Below are 14,864 nucleotides of genomic sequence, written 5' to 3'. Positions count from 1 at the left end.
AAAAAAAGCACAAAAACTCAAACAACTATTTCCACCCCTCACAAAACTACCGCCTCTTACAGTCTTCCCTGCTTTGTAAGCAACACGTTTTACCCAGTTGCTCGGGCCAAAAAGCTGAATTCATCATTAATCCCCCACTTTTTCTCATAGCTCATCTGCAATCCAGCAGCAAATTTGCTATTTCCTCTACATTCAAAACACATCCCAAACCTGACCACTACTTCTTTTCTCCATCACAACCACCACAGTCCCACATCACTGTCCTCTCTCCCTTCACTGGCCCCATGCTTAAACTCATGCTTCCAGGACCTTTTCTCACCCTCCCGAGTGATTTATCGATGGAAATCAGGATAGATACAGGCTATGGATTGAGGGCAAGGACCATGGAGCCAGAACACCTGGGTTCAAGATCAAATTCTATAACATATTACTATAACTGGCCAACTTACTTAACTTCTTTGTGCCTCAGTTTCATCATCTGTATGATTGACTAATTAATTAATAATGTAATGTCTATATCAGAGGGTGGTTGTAAAATTAAATGAGTTAACTGGAAAAGAAACTGGCACACAAATATCAGTTATTATTTTGACTAGTGATAGCATGTCATCCTGTGCTCTCAAATATTCAATAAATGTCCATCATGATTAGAGAAATTTCCAGCGTGCTTACTGTAGCCTACAGGGCTCTACGTGATTTGGCACTGAATTCCTTCTCCAGATCCCTCACTGTGTGCTCCTCACTGCTGCCCACACACGCCAACACACTCCCATGCTGGGACCTCTGTACTTGCTGTTCCCTCTGCCTAGAATTCTCTTCCCCTGTGGCTTGTTCCCTTATTTCATTCACATCCCTGCTCAACTGTCACCTTCTCTCGAAACCCTTTCCTAACAACCATATGAATACTACTTTTCCTCTCTATCTTAATTTTGTTACATTTTAATTTGCTTATTGAATGTGGCCTTCACAGCAACTTAAGCTCCAGGAAGGAGATACAATGCTTCCCTAGCAAATAGACAGTGTCTGGACATAGTACTCATTTAATAAACATTTGCTGGACTATGAATCCAGTCCAAAACTCTCATGATTAAACTGAGACCCAGAGATACTGAAGTGACCAATTCCTTGCCCCTCTCCTTTGATTTACATTTTTGCAAGGCCAGAATAATTGGAAGAGAAGAAATACAACAAGAAATAGCTTTTCTTGGCTGGGAGCAGAGAAAGAAAGTACAGTATAGGGACATTTTACTTTAAGTTTTTGGATGGAAGGTGAAGAGCAGGACTGAGCCAAAAGGAAAAATGTGAACAAGGAAACAAGTAATGATGTCACCTTCCTTGTCCTTTCACATTCCCCCTTTTTGTACTGCTTAGCTCTTTTTCTCGTTGGTCCCCACCCAAGCCCTGTAGCTGTATTCTCGCTGTCCCCTTGCAGTGCTCGGCCATGCCTTTCCCATTGCCCTGGCAGTGCCCTGTCTTCTAAATCAGTTCTCCCTCTTGCTCCTGAGAGCGTCTGTCCCTGATATAAGCTGCTCTCCCCTCCGTTTGGTTTGCCTCAGTGTAGGTAAACAAGCGGTTGAACATAGTCATGTTAAGATGGAAATTACCATGAGCTCAGCCCTATCTTACCAGTGGTACGTGGTCATGTGCCCAAACACTATTGAAAGTCAAGTGGTTTGTAAGAGGACATTTGGCTGTGCGGTGGGAGACTTTCTTCATTCCTATCCCTCAACCAAGCAGGCTAGGTGACCTGCAGCCCTGGAAGGTGAGAGGGGAATTCCTGGCCCCTTCCACAACTCTCTTTGCAGAGCAGTAGACGTGAGCCCCAGGAACAGGTGACTACATGGAAGTGTCAACGTTAAACACAGCTGGACATTAGGTAAAGCAATGCGAATGGATTTTATTTGGTGACTACTGACAGTAGGTAACAGAACTAAGCTTCATTTCTGATTTATGCAGAGGAAATTTGGGTGTTTCCAAAGAGAATGAGGGAGTGAGGAGGGGAGAGGCTCAGGAGAGTCAGAGGGAAAAAAAAATGTCAAGAGATTGGTCAATGTAAATACCATTGGGCCAGCTACAGTATCTGCTGGTCGGCAGTTATTGAAGTTAAGATCCTATCCTCCCACAGAGACTGGCCTTCTCGATGATTACATTTCAAAGGAGTGGCTCTCAGGCCCTTGAGAAAGATACTTCTGTGTTGTAAGAGATACATATTCACAATCGTGAGCCCTTTTTAGTAAATGCTCTAAGAAAAGGAGGTCAGAGGCCTATCATCAGATGTTGGCTAGAACAAATAGTAAATTTTCCTGGCAGCCTTGAGCTTTCTCAAGCAGGCATTTTAATAGGAGGCTGGGGTCATCACAGGGGCACAGGCTCATGCTGCTAAAAGCCATGCTAGTTTGGTCTCGTGTCTTAGCACAGAGATTTGGATGGAGTTGTTATGTGCTGAGAATTCTGCAGTGCTCAGAGGCCACTAAGATTCTTTCACAAGATACCCACAGTAGGAGAATCAGAACCCTCTTCTCCCAGTTGCTTCTCCTTTAAAACTGGCTTCTCCTCCGTTGGAATGCTTGTCTTGATGGTGAGGCTTCGCCTGCACCGTCTTGGGAGCATATCTAGATGAGTGACAGGGTGACGGGCAGAGACATGTTTTCCAAAAGCCAGCCTGAGTCTTCTTGGCCTATGGCCTAAAGCTCCTGGAGACTGTTAGAAAAGACCTAATTTTCTCTCCCTGCCTTTCTCCTTCCAAACAGAAGCTTTGAAGTAAAGGTCAGGATTTTAATAAAGTCTTGGAGGATGGTTATTATGCAATGTTGACACTTCACTACAGCAGGAAATGTAAAGACAAGAACTTTGCATGCAGAAAGGAGGAACTTACCTTTATGGTTCTCACTTGGCCTTGTAAGTAGTTAACAGCACATTTCCCAGCTTCCAGCCTCCAAAATCTAATCCAAATTGAAAGCATGCTCTTTATATAGATATCATCACCTATATTATCCCTTAAGCCAAACCACTGCAATATTCTTTAGAGCAGACTCAATCTAAGTCGTTCACCATCTGGTGAATAACAACCAATAAGTGCCAGGTAAAATCATGCTAATATTTGCTTGTTCATACAGCACTATGAGTGAGCTGTACCACTTACCCTCTTTTTTTTTTTTTTTTTCAATAGGAACACTGAATAATCTCCTAGCAGGCAGGCACTTATATTATTCATCTCAAAGAAGAATTTTCAAATAGACATCTGGGATTCAGAGACGTTGTATGGGATTTTTTTTTCTCTGCCACCAGCATTAAGAAATTTTTTATCTTTTATTCATTCGTTTATTCAATCATGTGTTGAACATTTGCTCTCTACAGGCACTGTGGGTGAGGTTGTGGTAAGGGAGACATGGATCTTTCATTATAGAAGAAGACATCATGTCTACTTAGATTATACAAAGCAAGGTTGAACTAATATCTCTTCTTCAATGAGCAACTATTACTTGGCACGCCCTTCAAACATGCATTATTCTTAAACCTTACAATAGTTTGGAAAGGTAGACATAGTTTTCCGTATTTTTTGTGCTGAGAAAATAAAGTCAGAGAAGTTTACTTGCCTAAGGCCACATAGCTATGAAAGTTGAACCCGGTGGCAAGCCCCAGATTTACCACATGCTGAAGGTCGTACTTCTCCGCGCTATACTAAGGTCCACGAGAAAGTTCAAAAAAGTCCTTTTGGAGTACAGAGGAAGGAAAAATTGTTTCTGTTTGGAGGGGATCAAGGAAAAAAACAAAAGGTGCCAGTAGCAAGGACTGGCAAGACAGGTGGGATTAAGATTCATGGTGACAGAGAGGGATGGAATGAGCAGCCACAGGACCAGGGGACAACATTCATTTATTCATCCATCCAACTACTGTTCGATATGTAAATAAGAGAATTGCAATGTGAGGTGGTAAGTGCTTCTGGAAAGACAGGATGATGCTCATGTAAGCCCAGAGGGAGGGGTTTGCACATGGCACTGAGAGGTGGGAAAGGAGAACATGTGGGAGGTCGTGGGAGAAAAGGCTGGAAAACTATACTTTAATTAGATATTGGAAGAAAGGGGAAAATCTTATTGAAACTACCATTAGAGAGCAAGAACTGTAACTCCCTAGCCTTTATGCACCCAAACGGGGCTTGGCATAAAAAAATGTTTGAACAAACGCAAAATCTCCTGAATCCTGCTCAGAGCCAGGTGCTCTCTAGGCCAGGCGCTTTTCACAAACATTATATCATCGCTACAGCATTTCCACGAGATAGGTTTTTATTTTTTCCTATTCAAGTCATATGAAAAATTCTGAGGCCTAGTGAGGTAATAGAGCTCACTCAACATCATAGAGCTAAGAAGATATAAAGCTGAGATTTAAACTTTGACTCCAGAGCTTATCATTTTCCCCCCCACTCTCTGTCCTTCTCTAAATACCAGGCTAAGGCAGTGCTGTCTTGTCAGCGCTTTCATTATTATTGTAAATAAACATTTTGTGGAAATGTAACATGAATATGTAAATTTTTCACTAATCATATGTGTAGAACATGATGAGTTTTCACAGAGTAAACACATTCGCGTGACTAGTATCCAGATCAAGGAAATCACATTACCACAGGTGACAGGCTTTGACTTCATATAACAGTGTCTTTATTTCTATTGCAGTAAAATATTCCCCCTGTATGTCTTTTTTCATGCACATACCATTCATGGGAACTCATGAGTTATTGAGCGATAACCTGCCTAGAAAATGAGTTAGTCAGTAAACAATAGCTCCTCTTTGGGGAGCAAGTGCATTCCCTAAAGTCAGAGGTTGCCTTTATTAAGCACAGCACCAGAGGCATACATTGGGATCACTGGGCCTGGGGCAAATCTGGCTGTGTCTAAATCCCAAGCAGGAAAAAGGGAAGCAGCCATGAGACTTCTCTATCTAATTTGAAAATTTATTTATAATTAGCATGCTGGTTTGTTGTATTCCTACAATTATAACTTGTGAAAGTTATAGTTGTCAGAGTGTTAGCCCAGATACAAAGAAATCCTGCAAAAGAAAAGGAAAAGTGGATGCTTCAGAGAGGCAAGAGGCATAATGGTACACTTAACTGGGGCAAGGTGACCTGGGTTGCCGTCTGGGTGTGTGACTGCTCGTTCTCTGCGCCACCTGACACAGTCACGTCTGTTCTCTGAGCTTCTGGTTCTTTACCTTTAAAATGCTCATGAACACCCAATATTGTACTAGAATAAGGGTCATCAGCCCTTACTATGCATGTAAACCTCCTGTGGCTTTTAGATTTTTAGTGGGTTTTTTTTTTTTTAAGCATGGTTTGCTTTGTCTTTAATAATTAGAGATGCCCAGTCCTTATGCTGACCTGTGGGTTGTAGTCATAGCATGAGATTAATCACCTCACTCCAGAAGTGATTCTAATAATTGATATTTGATTAGAGAATGGCTGGACTTCCTGGTCATATATTAGTTCATATATTTTATCCTATATTAGTTCAAACATAAATTTGGAAAAGTTCACAAAGAGTCACTTAATCTGACTCCGAAAGCCGTATATTTAAAATATATTTATCCAAGAGAATGACCCCAGGGTTTTTTATCACAAGAGATAATTAAATGTAAAATGCATTTAGTAAAATTTGCACATTTGTCATGGTTGAGTGTCACATAAAGTCCACAGAAGAAAGAACAATTAAGAGATTATTTGACTGTTTTGCATGTGCTTATTAATCTCAAATGAACTATCATATTATTTACTTATTTAAGATCTGCTTTGGAATTTAGAAAGGTTATCATGTGAAAATAAAGATGAAAACAACTCAGAAATTAAAACAGTTAGTAAATGTAAAGTCTTGTGTTCCACAGAAAATGCACAGTAAACTTAATAGATAGATTTCGAGTATGAAAGCTGAACAGCTCTATACACTCGCACTCAAGCTACAGAATACAAGATGACTTCCAGCTGGGAAAGCAGGGAAGAGGGTATTTGAGATGGGTCTTGAAAGATGGATAGGATTTGTCAAGAAGGGAGGGAAGTAGGAGGCACTTAGGTAGTAGATACAGCAGGGATACATGCATGGTGGCATGGACGTGCAGAGCGAAGAGAAAAGAAAGAAATGGTGGATATTTCTTGACTGTAGTCTCTATCCTGGGAGTAGATAGAGATAAGGTAAGAAAGACTAGTTGGAAACCAGTCATGGCAAATTTGGCTGTGTTAAAGCATCATCTTCTGAAACCATGCAAGCCCTTCAAACGTTGATGAGTAAGGAAGTGAGTTGCTTCAGACCGTGCAGGTGATAGGAGTTAGGTCACCTGGAATTCAGGATCTTCTGAGTTGTAGTCTGAAGATCATTCTCAGGGGCCCCAGCTACTAGAAAGGGGCCTGTGGGGTCACAAGAGAGTACCCATGCCCAATACACTACTCTTAAAGACCCAAAGACTTTTCTGTAACAGTCTCAGTGTTAAGAAGTAGGTTCCATGAAAGTGAAAGACAAAAATGACATTTATAATGATTTCCCCCCTGGTAGCTTCAGGGCTTTCTCCAGGGTAGAGGGCATCAGTTACTTATCAATGCAGATCAGTAGCATGCAGCAGGTTGGCATCAGGAAGGACAGAAGGGCATTGCATTAGAAACTGCAGAGGGAATTTAAAATTGACCAAATGCAATTACCAAAGTTGGATTTTGGCCAAGGTCTCGGGATTTAATATCACCACTCCTCCCAGGTCCTTGCAAGGACCCTCTGTGGTCAGAGACCTTAATTTTATTGTTCCTGTAAAATTCATGGGATAACATTTCTCAGCTTTCCTACCACCCCCAAACCAGGACTCTTTACTTTCTTTTCTTGGCCACAGTGCTTCCAATATGGCTTTGATTGCAGCTGCTGACACCAAGACACTTTCATTGCCCCTGAAGGCCATTTTATTTATTGGTGCTATGTTTCTAAAACATGCATTTCCTTCCACCAATATGTTCAGCTGGCCACGTAATAGCATAGGCTGACATTTTGGTCACCACTCAGGAGAGCAGCAGATTGTGTAAATTTCACGGCTCTGCATGTCAATTGTGAGGTACCTTGAAAAAATTTTGTACAGGTTGACTTTGCTTTGAAAAGTCATAGAAAATATACAATTGTAGAAAATAAAGCAAGAAGTAGAATTTAAATGTCAAGAAGGCTTAATTATTATGCATACACATACCTAACTTATTATAATGAAAACTAAAGCATAACTGAAATTGAAATAAAGGTATAGAGATAATATTGCAGAATATCTGAAAAGTCATGTGACAAACATCAAATGCCAATACTTAAATAGGAAAAATGTGATTGAACTATTCATTAAAAAGGAAATGTAGTTCCAAAAATATTTGGAACAGTATTGAACTTTGCTAGTTATCAAAGAAATGCAAATGTAAACAATAAAGAACATTTTTACACTCATTGTTGAAAAAAGACTTAAAACCAATTTTGCTAATGCCATTTTGGGATTACTGGTACACTACTACATTTTCATGATGCTAAAATTAATAGACACAACTCTTTGAAGAAGTAATTTGACAATTAAAATTAAGATCTTAAAAACGCTATATTCTTCAACCCAGAAATTTCAATACTAGAAATTTACCTAAAGAAATAATTCAAAGAGGAAATTGTATCCACATAGACATTGATTATAAAATGCAATAGTTAGCTAAGGTTAATATCCAGAATATACATAGAATTTCTACAACTCAAAAAAAAAAAAAAAAAAAAAAAAGAATTTCTACAACCCCATAACAAAAAAGCTGCTCAACTAAAAAATGAGTAAAGGGTTTGAACAGACATTTCTTTGAAGAAGATATACAAATGTCCAGCAATCACATGAGAATATGCTCAACATAACTCATCAGTAGGTAAACACAAATTAAATCCACAATGAAATATCTCATACAAAAAGAAAACAAAAAAGGAAGAAAAAAAGAAAATAGCAGATGTTAGCAAGGATGTGGTAAAATTGGAACCCTTGTGCACTGTTGGTGGAATGTAAAATGGCGCAACTTCTATGGACAAAAGTGTAATTTCTCCAAAAAATTTAAAAAATTGAATTACTATATGATCCTGCATCTCCACTTTTGGAATATACCCTCAAAAATTGAAAGCTAGGTCTTGGAGAGATATTTGTAAATCTTTCTCCATAGGACCATTATTTACAAGAGTCAAAATGTGGAAGCAACCCAAGTGTTCATTGACTGACAAATGGATAAACTAGAGGGGGTATAACATTCAATCATGTAATATTCACCTTGAAAAAAGAAGGACATTCTGACACGTGCTACAATGTAGATGAATTTTGAAGACCTCATTCTGTGAAATAAGTCATTCACAAAAAGACAAAATACTATATGATTCCACTTACATGAGGTCCCTAGAACAGTCAAATTCAAAGAGGCAGAATGTAGAATGGTGGTTACCAGGGGTTAGGAGTAGAAGGAATGAGGAGTTATTGTTTAATGTGCATAGCTTTGGGGTCTTGCAGTAGAAAGAAAAGGGTTCTGGATGCTGGTTGCATAAGAACATGAATATACTTACTACTACCAAACTGTACATTTAAAAATGGTTAAGATAGTAAATTTAATGCTATGTGTATCTTAGCACAAATAAAAAAAAATCAGTGGTAACCTGATCTTTCAGGAAGTAGGAAAATTATGGTCAATATTGACATGTCAATACAACCATTAGATGTTCTAGTTATACATATTATTAGAAATCTTATGATATTTAAATTTTAAACAATTCAAAACTCATAGACATGTGATAAAATAGAAAAATTAAAATAAGTAGAGTGTTAAGATTTGTAAGACTGTGTATGTATAAACTCTGTAATGTTTTATTTTTATTATTCAGTAATATTTGTGAAAGAGATGAAACTGGTACTACTTCTTCAAAAAGAGGGTTTTAATATCTTTCCTCTTATGAGAAAGAATAAAAAATAAAAGTTCTTTTCTTTTTTAAGTCTTTAAATTTTAATTCAAGTATAGTGAACTTACAGGTGTACAATATAGTGATTTGATGATTCTATACATCACTCAGTGCTCATCATGATGAGTGTGCTCCTAATCCCCTTCTCCTTTAGAAAAACTGTTCTTCCTCCCCTTGGAAAACTGCACACATAAGTAACTTGTACATAGAGAAGTCCCTTTAGGGGAGAAATCAAAAGATGTTTTTAGATTGGGATAAGAGCAATGAAATAACTGGAATTTCAACCATGAACTACAGAAAATAATAAGGATACAAAGAAACTGAGAATATTACTTAACATTTTGTTTTAGCATATTTAATTTGTGATTCATTTTTAATATTATTATTGTTTTATTGATTTTTTCTTTTATATGTATGGTATTATGAGATTAGTAAGCTTACTTTGTTTTTGTTCACATCTAATTCTGCAAAAGCAATTTGCTATTGAACTATATCTCCAATTTTGTAATTTACAACAACAGAAAAATATGATTTGGTAAATATTTTTATAATATGCAGTTTTTAAGGGATACCAATGTTAGCTTTATGTATTTATTTATTCAATAAGTGTACTTTAAAAAAATATTTTATTTATTTATTCATCAGAGACACAGAGAGAGAGAGGCAGAGACATAGGCAGAGGGAGAAGCAGGCTCCCTGTAGGGAGCCTGCTGCAGGACTCGATCCCAGATCCTGGGATCATGATCTGAGCCAAAGGCAGATGCTCAACCACTGAACCACCCAGGTGCCCCTAAACATACATTTTTTTTCTTCACAAAATAAGTTATAACTGATATTTAAAATTCACAAACATGATGGATGTTTCTAAATGCTATTTAACAGGCCACATATTTTCTAACTGCAAAAATGACTTAAGAGCTCTCATTCCCTTTGTGATAATAAAATGTTCTGTGAGCATCAGTGAAATCATATGAAACCACCATATATAAAACAATTAAGCTTTAAATGAAGAGTTCATTATGAAGCAGACTGCTGGAGAAGGGATAGAAAGATTGATAGCACAGAGCTACATGTCCCCAAGATGTAGCTCTGCTTAAGCACATGAAAGTGAAACCACAGAAAACACAAGAGGAACGGACACTCACAACAGGTCCTACCATACTTGACTGGACCTTCCTACTGTTTGCCCAAGACCCAGCTTGGGTTGGGTGTTCAACTTTCTGATTGGTGATAAATTCTTGAATGTTTTCTGACTTCTCTATGCCTAGAGATTAAAAATGCCCTTTATCTCAAAAGGTAAGTTACTGGTAGGGATAATGGTGAGGGATGATGCATTTAAATCACCTACCCTAGTGTCTGGTCCATTACATGTGAACAGAAAATGAAAGTTCCTGCCCCCACCTCTTGACTTAAAATGAATTTCTGATTTGTTTCTTATTCCCAAGGAACCACAGGTACCATAAGGGAACCATAGCTGATACTAATTCTTATTCTCCCCAAAGTCCAACACAATTCTCTACCCGTGATAGGCACTTGATATACATTTATTGATTAACACAAGCATTCAATAAATGCTTTTTTGTTTTTTTTGCTCGATCAACATTGCAGTAGGAAATGTATGGTTTTAAAATGCCTTCCTGATTTATTGTGAGAAGTCCAAAGTAGTAACTGGGGGAGCCAGCTCCTACCTGACTATTTAAGAAGAGGGAAAGATCCTTACTCGAATTGTTGTAATAATTACGATTCTTTGGATTTTTGCATTCCAATATACCAATTATCCTCTATAACCTTATCCTCAAAACAATATGTAAGAAAGCTAAGAAGCAGTAATTATTATTACCATTTTCACATGAGGCTCAAACTGGGTCACGTGATTTGCAAATATATAGGAAATGTCAGCAAAGGGGCCTGAACCCAGGTCTGCCATACCGTGTTCTCTCTACAACACTGCTTTGGTTTGTAACAGAACAAGACGTGTTCCAACACAAGCCCTCGTAACAGCCTTGCAGATTTGACTTTATGATTTGCCTATCTCCATGCAACACAGAACTCATCAGTTTCTTCATCACCTGGCTTCAGAGTGCTTAGCTCTCAGTCTACACCTAGTGTTGCATTGTGGTTTTTTTGACACAAGTTGACTTCCCCTTGAGAAAGACACAAAAAGATGATTTTTATTAAAATCATTGTAATCATCATTATTATTTCGTATGGACTGCTCACCAATGCTTTTCATATTCCATTCATATTAAATGATTATCATTTTTGAATTTTTTTTTTTACCTTTGAAGACCCACAAGTCAGACCTAAGGTTCTGAAAAGAATCTTAGTGTAAAATAAGTGGGTAAAATTGTCTAGTCTGCGAATTAATTAGACAAAGTTGGCGTCTCCAGAGGGAGACTGTCAGCATCTTTCCCAGGCATTGTTGATGACAGCTGTCTGTCATGAGCATGAGTGCCATGCGATTTGGCTTCACAAGCTGGTCTTGCTAATATAACAACCTGAAATCTTGTCACTTAAGAAACTCTGGTGCATTAGGGAACATTAAATCATGTGGCTGCCTTTATTATCCCATTGGCATGTCTTAATCTAAGATATGGGACAAAAATTGGAACTGATTGACAACACAATTCAGGGATACAGAAACAACATGCTATGATAAATGTTTCTTTCCTATGAGCCTTGCATCTCTTCTCATGCTTGAAGCCAATCAATCATTGTTTGCCATGCACCTACTACGTACGAAGTACTGTGCAAGGATTATGGAGAAAAGTATTCTAAATCTGACTCATTTTCTGCTCTCAACAATTTTTTAGAATCTCAGAGAAGGTAAGTATAGACAAACAAAACATCACAGAAAGAAGATGGGATAAAATTTTACATTTGTAAAATTAATATATTGTACTGGTACAACATAGTTTTAAATTATATTTTAAAAAGCTCTCAAAAAAATTGAGAAGTAGACAATTACAGAATGCAAAGGAATTTAGAAAAAATAATTTAAAAAAAATCACCCCGATTGCTTTCATCTGGCATATTGTCTCCTCTATGAACATTCCTTGGTTTTAAACTATTCTCTTAATCCTTAACATCCCACACTCTCACTTTGTATCCTAAAATTTACTTCTTCCTAAATTAATCATCATCTAAAACATTAAGGTCTCTTTCCGCCTCTGCCATTCCTACTTTTGGTATTAGGGAGAAATGAGTTAGTTCTGCTCATTAAGTGGTTTTAAATATTATGTTTTATTTTCTGCTAATAGAAGTCGTGCCATCCACATAGTAAAATTTCAAAGGAAATAGGAAAGAGGGGATATCCAATTGTCTGGAATCAAGCACATGACTTCTGGCTTGGGACCATCTCTTACAAAGGACACTGGGGGAGAGACAACATCTGACAGCAAAACGTGCATCCTACTACTGAAAATTTTAAAGGTCAGACTGCAAGTGACCTGCTCTTATATGTGAATTTCACAGTGACTAAAGAACAAATGTTCTGAAGAGATTAGCTGGATAAAATGACTATTATAAACTCACCATTTATGTATGTCAGGACAAATGGAGCAGCCTAAGAGCATTTTTTTTCTGAATTTCTTTGAGGTATGACAGAGAAAATTAATTTGAGACTAGAGAATAGGAAGGGAGAGTTATAAATTTGGAATTTGACAAATAAGGCATGCTTATACAATGTGCCAAGACTGAAATAAAAAATGAACTTATGAGAAAATCCCAAGTCCTTGGGAAGAAGTCTCTTTTCTTAAAAATTTTTGCCAGTCAGTCCTTTTTCTATTTTTTTTCTTTCCATCTTTTTGTTGTTATTCTTGTTTTATTGTGTTTCTAAAGTCTTGAGCCATAATCAGATCATCACCACTGTCATCATTATGGGAAAAAAATGCCTTAAAAATGGGTGTGCGTTATTTCTGAGTTGTGTACAAGCTAGCACATAAACACTAAGTTCCATTTTAAGCTTTAAGCCATGAGGTGGGGTGGGGGATTTATGGAACCTACTAAAATTAAAAAAATAGTATTTATATATATGTATTTACATATATATGATATGTATATAGGGCAACTATAAATTTATAGTGCTAATTTTTCATATGCATGTATACACCAGTGCCCACATACACAGCCCACACACACCAAGCAGTACTCTTACTATATATATGTATGTGTACACACAAACACACATGTACAATCCTTTATATAGCTCTTTGTCCATCTGTTTAAGAATTTGCCATATATTCCCTTCAATAGAATTAAATGTGCACATGTGTTTCCAATTTAAGATCAGGTGAATCCATCTCTTTATTTCTACCCTGCACATGGTATATAGTGCCAAAAACACAGTAGGCGGTTAGTAAATATTACTTGAATTAAACTGGATTGAATGGTGAATACCACAAGTAATGAATTAAATCAATACAACGTCGATACGATGGGTAACACAGGCACAATGAGACTTGGCTTAAAACTATAATCAGAATAGTTCAAGTCCTAGAGTGTGGAAGTATGGTGCAGTAAAGAGGGCATACCCAGGCATGGAAGTCCCAGAATCTGGGTGTGAATCTCAGCTCTGCTGCTGAAGAGCTGGGTGACTGGGGACAATTTATTTAACATCTCATAATAGTACTTGCCTGTTGAGGCATGAAACATCAAACTAAATAACACATACAGGACTTGTAGGCATTAAGTACTCACTACATGTTACATATTTTCTCCTTTTCTGCTCTAAGTTTCAGCTGTTTAATATTTGGAAGGAATAGCTTTGCCTTTCCTGGAATTTAAATGTGCCCTCCCCTTCCTCCTTACAATTAAATGTTTAAAAATTTTAGACCTTTGAATTAGTTCAGTCATACTATCCATTATTTTATGCAGCAAGCATGTATCTTCCAGTGGAATAATTAACTGTGCCGCGTCCACTTTTACCCACTATGCTAATACTGATGAGACCTCCTGGTCGGGCACTAACGAGGTGGCAGGGCAGTTAGTTAGGAGGGGGAGAGCAAGACTGTAGGGGCTGTTACCACAGACAAATCTTCCTCCATCCTCTGGGCCCCTATCTTTAAAATGAGATAGCTATATTGTATATCAGGGTTACCCTGAGTTTAAAGATTCTTATTTATTTGAATTTATAAGAAACAACAGAAACAGAAGTAAGTGGGGAAAAAAGGAGAGTTATTTGGCCCCATCGGAAAATGGATTCTTTTTTTTTTTTAATTTCCTCTGTCCCTTAAGTGTTCAAATTAAGATGCACCCCCTTTCAGCCAACTCTCCATAGCTAAAAATGTAGATCCTCGATTATACTTGCTTTGTATTTAAATTATTGCTTCAAACAATGGCAGTTAATCTTATTCTCATATTCTGTCTTTATGCAACCTATCCTCTCTTTAACTGCTCGCTGAGAGCTTGCTGTGTGTCAGCTGCCTTGGTGATAGGGGCACTGCACAAAATAAGACATGGTCCCTATTGCCAACTAAAAGACAGAAAGAGAGACAAGACAAGTGAAGGAGAATAAATAAGTTCTCTAATTAGGTCATGAGAAGATAGGGAGTCTTGAGGGGAGAGTGATTAATTCTGACTCAAGGAAGTAATGCTAAGTAATTTAAAATAAACGAATTGTAAATTTCCATACACTCTTCTCAAGATAACTATTTGCTTGAAAAATAATAATATTTGAGAATGATTCAAATTTAGGCCTGCAGTACTGCCCATGGAAGATTTTCTCCCAAAGTAATAGATGCCACCTGCCCTGATAAGAAAGGAATGATATGGGCAGGGGATCCTGACCAAACAGGCCTATCCATCAATCTTGCTTCCAATTCATTCATTGATTCATTCATTCAAAAAAATTTTATGAAGGAAATCCTCTGTCGCAGATACTGAGTGTTAGGGATATAAAAA

This window comes from Canis lupus, chromosome 34 (genome assembly GCF_003254725.2).
Source record: "Canis lupus dingo isolate Sandy chromosome 34, ASM325472v2, whole genome shotgun sequence".
Lineage (NCBI taxonomy): Eukaryota > Metazoa > Chordata > Mammalia > Carnivora > Canidae > Canis > Canis lupus.
This window is presented reverse-complemented; position numbering follows the sequence as displayed.